This window comes from Lactuca virosa, chromosome 3, assembly GCF_052849685.1.
Source record: "Lactuca virosa cultivar CGN04683 chromosome 3, Lactuca_virosa_CGN04683_v6, whole genome shotgun sequence".
Taxonomy (NCBI): domain Eukaryota; kingdom Viridiplantae; phylum Streptophyta; class Magnoliopsida; order Asterales; family Asteraceae; genus Lactuca; species Lactuca virosa.
In genome coordinates this window covers 279,240,701-279,250,613 of record NC_136428.1, presented here as the reverse complement: position 1 = coordinate 279,250,613, position 9,913 = coordinate 279,240,701, and the positions used below count along the sequence as shown (strand labels likewise).

At 31.7% G+C, this 9,913-nt stretch overlaps 1 long non-coding RNA gene across 2 annotated transcripts; it reads left to right on the top strand.

Annotated features, from left to right (window-relative positions):
- Positions 1-581: 581 nt before the first annotated feature.
- LOC145167222 (uncharacterized) lies at positions 582-9,000 on the top strand. Of its 2 annotated transcripts, XR_013741016.1 has the most exons (6): positions 582-784; positions 1,480-1,569; positions 5,095-5,201; positions 5,321-6,258; positions 8,165-8,317; positions 8,769-9,000. It is a non-coding gene; the product is annotated as an uncharacterized LOC145167222 (long non-coding RNA). The 2 variants fall into 2 exon arrangements; XR_013741015.1 differs by lacking the exon at positions 5,321-6,258.
- Positions 9,001-9,913: the final 913 nt, after the last annotated feature.

Here is a 9,913-nt window from a genome sequence, read left to right as displayed (position 1 = left end):
AAAATCAGCTTATTGTGGTAGGAATAAGCTAAATAAGCTGATTTTAATAAGCAATGGGGGAATGCTTATTGCTTATTGCTTATTGTGGTAGGAATAAGCTAAATAAGCTAATCCAAACACTTTTTAAAAAACTGCTTATTCCCACCACAATAAGCTAATAAGCAATAAGATAGTAAGCTAAGAACATATTTATCCAACCACCCCCTAACTCTACAAATATCCACATAAAGCATGGAACAAATGCTGCTTTACAATCCAACATATGAAAATCATATTAACTCTACAAATATCCACATCGATCTGAAAGAGAGAAAGAATAGGGCGCCGATTTTGAGTGTTAGGGAGGGAGTTAGGGTTTTTCAAATATATTAACTTATTACTTTTAATGGTCTATCACTTCCTTAAATACTAAGGAATCCCATCAAGACACTGCCTCTAGACCATTAAGATTCAGACTGTTTAGTTGAACCCTTTTCCCCCTCTTAATGGGTAAGATGTGCCAAAAAATGATCTGATTCGGTAAGACAAGAAAAGGAGTATGAATAAAAAAAATTCCATCGGTTGTCCTTGGCCTACCAACAAGGGTCCGCCTCTTTTATTTATTCTCCTTCTTTCTACATATCGAGCGCTTCTCTGAGTCCTCCCTCATTCTCCCTCTTCCTCAGGCGTCAGTGGCTTCTCTGCCAGCCTCCAGCTTCGTCTCCGCCTCCACCTTCCAGCCTCCGTCAGTACTGCCCCGTCTTCGCCTTCGTCGCCTCCCCCTCGCCTCCTCCCACTTTCACCGGTAAGTTTTTTGATTTGTTTTTCTTCCTCGAAATTGGTGTTGCAATCGTGTTCTTGCTGCTCGTTTTTTTATTCTAGTCGATTTTGTATGAAATTTGTGTTGCATCAAGTGTAATTTACAAAGACGACTTTTCGATTGGTCTGATATTGGTCGAATAGTAAAGAACCGGTCCAATAAGTTAATAGGTATAAATGGATCGATGCTTGGATCCATAAATCCTTCAAATTTAAGAGTTATTTGTCAAGTGTATGTTAGAGAGTTTGATGATTGAAGTTACCTGCAAATGTTCTTTTTATCCATAATCAAATTCCAAACCATTTCCTCTTTAATGAGTTTATTGCCAAATTGATTGAGTGCAGGTGGTTAAAATGATAGCACCAGTTCCTATTTAACGAGTTTATTGTCGAATTGATTGAATGCTGGTGGCTAAATTGATTGCAGGTGTTTGGCATTGACATAGCTAAATTGATTGCAGGTGTCATTGACATACACAAACTTTTACATAAATGTTGTTGTTATAAATGTTGTTGTTATAGAGAGAATAATGTGATCTCATGATGTATATATGACATATTTGGATGTTGGATGATGTGTTTATTATATATGCAAAAAATAGTTTATAGGGTTAAAATAGTCATTTTCCTTGTTAAGAGGCAGACATTCAGTGACTAACCAAACATCAATTTATTGTTCAGATACAGATTCATAAAGAGTCTCTGCATCATCCAGACATCTGCATCATTCAGATATGAATCTTCCAGATGCTACCAAACAGCCCCTAAGTTGTTAGATGAGTTTTTTAACCTTTTTATAAGCAAACAATTTTAATAGCCTAACCTATTAATTAAATTTCTTTTAATTAAAGTAACTCTTTTATTTAAATTATTATAAGTAAAGTCATTTATTATTTATTTATTGATTAATAAATAATAAACAACTATTACTTACATAATTATTTAATTGGTAAAAAATAATGTTATACGTTATAAATATATTGTTTATATCATTACCTTATAATATCATCTCCTTGAACATCCTCTTGCAATGTGTCCCGACATTATTGCTTATTTTTTTACATCGTGTAGATAGGGTAGTTATGCAAGTTAAAATCACCCACTTCAACACGTGTTGCATACCATTGACGGCTGACCCACAATTACGTTCAAATCTTCATAATATACATCCTCATTCCTTTCTTCAGGCAACCCCTTCAACATGTCTTTTGCACTCTTCCCTAACAACCATGCTACATATCAATCAAAGAGAACCACATACACCGCACCTAACTATCTCTAAACCATACCTGAATCTTATATCTATAACAAGCAATACCCACCTTTAAGTTAGACTTTTTTACAAAATCAGACTGATTCCACAAATAAAAAGAAAAATGTAACATGTACTCACAACGAAATCCAGACGTATTGCATTTTGGACACTCTTACTACTTGCTCACCTCAATATTGAAACTATCAATGACATCTGATTCTACACTACGATGGTATTTTCCACACACAACGTAGAATCAATGTTTCTCCATCTGAATAGTTGTTATGTTACCGACCAACACCAACTTGTTTCCCAAATCACAAATTAAACACTTAAAAATGGCAATTATAGGAAAGTAATATCACGTAGTACATATTTCTTACCTCTTCCAACTACCTAAGATCCATTGACCAACATGTTTTTGGCAACAAGGGGCAAGTTCATTCAAAGTGAAATCAGTCCTTACACCTTCAATATCTAAAAACTTCGTTGTTTCAAAATCTATTTCATGAATTTCGGATCCATTGCACATACCATTGAAAACATTAATGAAGTAGCTTCTATAGTGTACATTTTACTCTATTTTTTAACATGTTCTATACCGTTTTTTCTGATGTCCACAACCTGTTAGGCTGATGAGTTAACAATCATCCTTGCCCTAAAACAGAAATTACCCACCACCAGTGGCGGAGCCAATGGGGGGGGGGGGGGGGGGGGGGGGCTAGCTGGTGTTTGGCCACCCCAAAAGTTTTAATTCATATAGTGTAAAGATTAATAACTCAATATATTTAATTGGTTAATTGATGGTCCATATAACCACCGCCGACCCAAAAGTATTAGTTTATTTTCTTTAAATATTAAATAGTTACAAATTCTCTTATAACACTTGCATGGTTGCATTTGTGTGGATTCTTTCTTTTCAAAATGAAAAAATCATTTTGTTAGAAATAGATTATAACATAACAAATAAAGATCTATAATACCGTTTTTATAAGTGCCTTTGATTCAAAAAAATCTCACTAATGATAATCTGAATTTGAAATTCTAATTCTAAAATCATAATCAATATAATTTTCCTTTTTATTTACCATATATATTGTCAAACAATATGAAAAGAAGTCATATTTTATATTTGTAAATTTAAAGAACAAAAAAGTCACGGTTTAGGATTTGTATAATATTAAAATGTAAGTAATTTATTTTTAGTAAATTAAAGAGGCAGTGCACATTAGGTATTTAAAACTGTTATCAATTGCTCTGATGATTATTTTTATTTATTTTTAGGTTGTTGATTATAGGTATTTATTCTGATGTATGATTTAATTATTAACTTGCTAATATTATTGTCTCTAATTTGGTGTTGTTAATTTGGCTAAAAATCAATAGAGCTTTACGAAAGTAAACATAGATATAAACCCCCTTCATGTTAAAATTTTGGCTCCGCCCTGCCCACCACAACTAATGGCGGAGTTACTAGTTAGTAGGAGGCTGCCGGATGCTTCCCCCCCCCCCCCCCCCCCCCCAAACGTTTTGAAATGCTATATAAGCCTTGTATATATGAATAATATAATTGCTATAACCCACATCGGATATATGAAACAATATAGTCCTCTCTATGTTTTATTTATATTAAGGCGCATCTTACAAGTCTACTGAACAATTTTACTAATGATTTTACTTTTACTCATTTATTATCCCATCCCCGTAAATACCTAATACCCCACTAACAAGAAAACGACGAGAATGTCTTGATAATAATGTATGTTTTTTAATTGTTGTTTTATTTTTAATATTTTCTTTATTTATAATTAATTGTATTATTATAATTGGCAATTCGGTTTTTTATAATAATATGGTAAATCATTAGTAAAGTGGAAACATACATTTTTTTTTTCAAACAACAAGATGATGTTGGAGAATTATGAGTCAATGTTTATGGCCGGTTAAACACTTTTGAAAAATGATTTTTATAATGATCGATGTAGCTTCTATTTAGATGAGTTTTTTTCTTCTCACTTTCTATTTTAAATTTTTTGACTCAATGACTTTATTCGAATATAATATTATATTTTAATATATTATTACGATATGAGGCTCTCGGCCCTTCTTAATCTTAAATCCTAGAGCCACTGACCACAACGCGACTTGTAACAACGATAAACACACATATTATGGCCAACTAATACAACTTAAAAGTTCAAACTTCATTCTTTCAACAAAACCATTGCATGTTACATATAGAAAACCTACATTGCCATTGTTGAATCCTACCATGTTGAATGATCACCACCACATGTTCACCAACATTAACATTACCAACCAAATGAAAATTCATCGACATGTTTAACCCATAGAGTACAACGAATATGGTCAAGACTAGAAAACAAATAACCAATAATATTAGCATACATCTTAAGATTTATCCCAAAAAAATTTACGTACAATCATCTAGATAGGTTTTCCTTAATTTGTTAAATACAAAATTTCATAAATCGTCCATGTGTCAGGAAGGATATATTAGGCAATGCACAAAACCTAACCCTTATCTTTAGTTGTGTGACTCATAAGGACCTCTCATGCAACGAATTTTAAACTGAAGGATCATTTGTGTAATAACTTCTTCATAAGGACGAACGGTTTTAGTTTTTGTCAACCACACATACCATTTGTATGATTTATCTATTTAAAATCATATTTTGCTAAAATTGTACTCCTATTACATGTGTTTTCAAAACCAACCGTTTTTATTATTTTGAGTGTTGGAATATAACTTGTTACTGTCAGGCCGGCCTTAGTGTATAAATAATTAAGCCCTTGCTTAGGGCCCCCACTTCTAAAGGGCCCCACTTAACCCAAACCTCAATTAAGGAATAATTAAGTGTCGATTAAAATTCTCCAATTTCCATTTGCAAATCGTACACATCGGCTCTAGAAACAAATTAATCAAAAGATCAGCGCTATCTATTGAATGCGACTCATTGTTCTTCAATTCTTCTTCTTTCTCTGTCGTTTGAATCTGATTCTTCCTTCTTTCTCTGTAGAAACCAATTACCTCCATTGTTGATTGACTTGATTCTTCTTTCTAAAAGGCTATCAAGTGTCAAGACTCAAGAACTCAATTGATTTGGTGATTCCTGAATTTTGAAAAGTAAGTTCTTCTTCTATTCTTGTTCTTCTTCGATTTTTCATCTGATTATCTATGATTGTGGTTAGTGAATTTGTGAAAAGATGATAATCTATTATCTATGATTGTGGTTTGTGATATAGCCTGGACCGGGTGGTTCTGCACTTCTGCTTAACCCGTTTTTGACCTATCGGAACCCCTTTTTTCTTATTGATTTTAGCCAAACTTACGACTAGGGAATAATTCCTAATCATGTCCATTGCAACTCTGTTTCCAATTTCATTTTTATAATAATTTCACAAAAGAGGTCTCTATTTTTTTTTTTTTTTTGTCACAATTCAACCCTAAGGAAAAAAGAAGTTATTTGAGCTTATCTATTTGTTTAATTTCCAATCTGCACGGTTATCATTATTCTATTATCATATCTCTGCAATATTACTTCATTTTGTTTGTTAGTAATCTATGTCCGAAAAGGTCATCTAAGACATCTCATGGTCTATGTTAATTTTTGTTATTTTCATGAAGTTAAAATTGTTTGATGCACTACACCAAATAGAGTACAGTTATTTTGATGAAGTTAAATTTGTTTGATATACAATATGAAGTTCAATTTTTGTTATTTGTCAAAGGGCCTCAATTTTTTTTGTTCGCTTAGAGCCCCCAAACTGGTTGAGCCGGCCCTGGTTACTGTGTCCATAAGTTTATTTTGTAATGCTTTTATCAGTTGGTTACTATTATATCATGTACCTTAACATTTTCGATAATGACATAAGAGGTCCCTAGACTTTAAATGATAGCAGTATTATGGATATGACATATGTCTATAAATTAAAGGACTAATCTTTAGTGGTTCTACAACTTACCCATTAGGTGCAATAATGAAATTAAACACATAAATAAATGGGAGAAACTTATTAGGAAATATGGATCGATCTCTTCCATTTTCATAGTTTCAACTTCTCCCTTATAAAACACCATGATGATTATGCATAACCAATTTATCCATTAAGAACTCAACATATCATCTTTATGGGAAGTAAAAAGGACATAGCATATTCTTCGTCAAAGTTACCAACACCAAGTAAGTTAATTCATTTTTGGCTCAATGTTTATCAAGTAAATGTGAAATTGATCTTGGTTTACCCCTTTAAATTGTGTACGTGGGATCAAAACATGGTTTAAATCAGATAAATTATGCCCTAACTTTTTTTTTTTACTATTCTACTATGACAAGGGTTCCAATCTTCTATATGAAATGACCATAAGTTCTATGTGCCCTAATTTTCATACCATACGTTTTTGTCTCCTTGAGTAATGGTTGTATTTAATTGTTGCGTATGAAGCACTTTAAATATGGAACTCGGAAACAAATTACTTTGTTTCTATCATTCTTATTTTGCTGTTAATATATGACTCGCAAGTATAAGAAAAAAAAGGTTACATAGGGGTATTACAAAATCCATGGTAAATTTTTAATTACTTATTACATGATGCGTTTGGAAAATTGAAAACTCACTTTGCTTATCATTGAAAGAGCTTCAATTTCTTACTAAATTATTGATTATTCAATTGTTTGTGATAAAAGTAAATTGGAATGGTAACGAAATGTTTACAATAGGTTTTAACTCAATATTATTTCCACAAGTACGAATGTCACTGTATGATATAATACATTTGAGATATAATAAATTATTCAATTTGATTCTTGATTTATTCCTAAATTGATGTTTAAGGACAACTGATATTTAATTTGATTCTTGATTTATAGAACATGAAGATGTTCTGTACTTTACGAACATGTATTTTGGAATAATATATTAATTGAATCTTCATGACTTATTTGTTTGTCAATCATTCATAATTAAACTTAATATAATTCAATGATGGTGAAAAGCCTATTGTTGGCAAAAGCTCATAATCATATGAAGTTTAGTTACTTATTAGATTAATTTTTTATGGTAAAAAAATGCGAATAGTTATATATCGAAAGTGGCAGAATCTAACCTAAACTTTTCTAGGTTGATTACATGATTCCACTAAAGTACTACGTACCATTAGATCTTATTTACTTTAAATGGTCACTAATTTAGTATTTGTTGTACACAATATGATATCAATCCTTATTTACCCTGTTATATCTAATTTGGGATCAAATTAGAAGATTGACATCGTATCTATCTGTATCTAATTCTTTATTGTAAGAAATTAGATATTATAAATGGCCTTTATTTCTATACATCCGTTCATGATTTGTTCATTAGTAAACTATGTTTTTATGAATTATGATATTTAGAATACTAAATGATAAGTTGTAACTTTTATGTTGAACTTAAGTCATTGGACTAAAGAAATATTGTTTAAGTTTGACATCGAACCCACTGACTAAGATATTATTCAATGACCCCAAATGCCAACTAAATAATAATTTAAGTAGTGAAATTTCAAGCGTAATATATGCATAAATGTTTTTTTGTCCAAAGGTGATTGTAATATTTATGTGGCTTAATATATTTTTTAGTTATATATTATTTAGAACGCCATAATATTCAATTGGAGGTCTAGCCAAAACAAAAATGACAGTTGAATAAGGTATCTGTATGACCTATTATTTTGGTGTTAATAAAAGGTGACCGATATGTTTTAATATTTGATTATCCCATTAAATCACATTAGTTACTTCTTTGCATACATTTAGTTAAAGTATTGTAATCCTGGTAATAAGGAAAATGCCTAGGTTGGTGAGAAATAAAATGTGAGAAATAAAAATTGAATAAAGGTCCTAAAGTCGAGTGCATGTACAAGTAAGCCCGCAGATAAATTGTTACAAATTATGTCATAAGAAACAACATAGTTTACACGACTATCCTGCATTCATAAAATAGATTACAAAGAAATGTAACACGCATACTTTATAATTTATGAATCCGTTAATCTTAACATCCTTATAAATACATGATGGATTAATTATGGATCTATGTTATGTGTAGGGATGAGCATAGACGAGTATCCGCCTCATTTTGTTGGGACCGGAACCGGAACCAACGGTTCTATGAAGTTAGAACCGGAACAAGAACCAATCTAGGTGGTTTTAAAATTTTTGGAACCAGTCCCGGAACCGACGGTTCCAGTTTCGAGAGCGGGTAACCCGGTTACGTAATCTTTTTAGTTTCGTTAATGCAAAATAATTCTTAGCCATTGAAACAAAAAATAAATATTATAACTAGTTCATTATGAATTTACGATACAAGTTACAAACGAGAAAAAAAAATCGCTTTTTAAGATAGTCAAATATCCAATTAGATAGTCCCAAAAAATGTCTTAGTTATCATTGTTATTACGACCAATTCGTTTAATTATTAAGTATTTTTAACTTATAATATTTTGGAACTGGTTCCGCCGGTTACCCGACGGGTAACGATTTCTAAAAAATGAAAACCGAAACCGAAATCGGTCATTATAAGTTCCCACTTTTAGGAACCGGAACCGAAACCAGTTACTTTGGTTTCGGTTCCAAAACCAACGGTTCCGGTTCCAAAAGCGGGTACCCGCTATCCGTGCTCATCCCTAGGTATATGTGTATTTTCATTACAGGGATTCCATGCAATCTGAAAGGTGGGTTGAAATCTAATAACAATTAAATTTGGGAATGATGAAGATCTAAACATAGAAGCGGTTGGGTCACCTTCATTATCTTTAAGAAAGTGGTTAATGTTTAAGTGTTAGTCATACTCTTTATGTATTGTTAGTCATACTCTTTATGTATTGAGTATAAACTAAAACTTAATAATTGTATCTAAGTTAGTGAATGTTGGTTATACTTTTATGTTTGGATACAATTATGTAAATACTAATTTTCATTCCCATATTATTGGATATGATTGTTGATTATGGTTATTTGAGGGATACCTCTAAGATTACAACTTGAAAACCACTTCTCAGAATCTTTATTATATTGTAATGTTAATGAAAATTAAAATGGAATTGAGAACTAGAGACCTTATTTGTGTTATGGCATTAATGCCCAGGTCACATATCACAATATAAATTGATACGTCTCATAAAACACGTTCTACCATAACTTGAATCTCAAAATTCAGTAAATTCACTACCTATATAAAAGGGAATAAGGAAAGACTGTCACACCCCCCAAACCGGAATGGCGGAAACGTTCGAGGTGGATGACGTCATATGTAGTATCACAACAATTGCATCATAGTAAGCAAAGTAAACACAACCATTACATTGAATATATAAAAATGTATTTACATCTGTTTGATTCATATTTATATACATCAAAACTAGCAAAAATAAAGACACGACTCTATATGCTGTCTTCTCAAAAGTCTACCGAGGTACCTGTCTACTGATTTCCTGAGAATACAAGCGGTTTTGAAAAGAGAGTATCAGCATAAAAGCTGGTGAGTTCATAAGCATGTTATTGTAATGAAAAGCCGTTAATGAAACACTAAAAAATATTTACATTGTTTCCAAGAAGATCCAATATTTGCTACATATGAGTTTGTTACATTAATCTATAAATACGAAATCCCTGTCTATCACCAGTATGTATAGAATGTTCTGTTGGAAAACCCTGGTTACCACCAGTATGTATAGTAGATTCATTAAATAAATTGAAATCATGTATTTTATTCCCTGGAATCCTCCAGTATAATGTATAGTAGTTCTATTAGTTAAAATAAAACTAATGAAGAATGAAATCCCGTAAACAAAAGGTT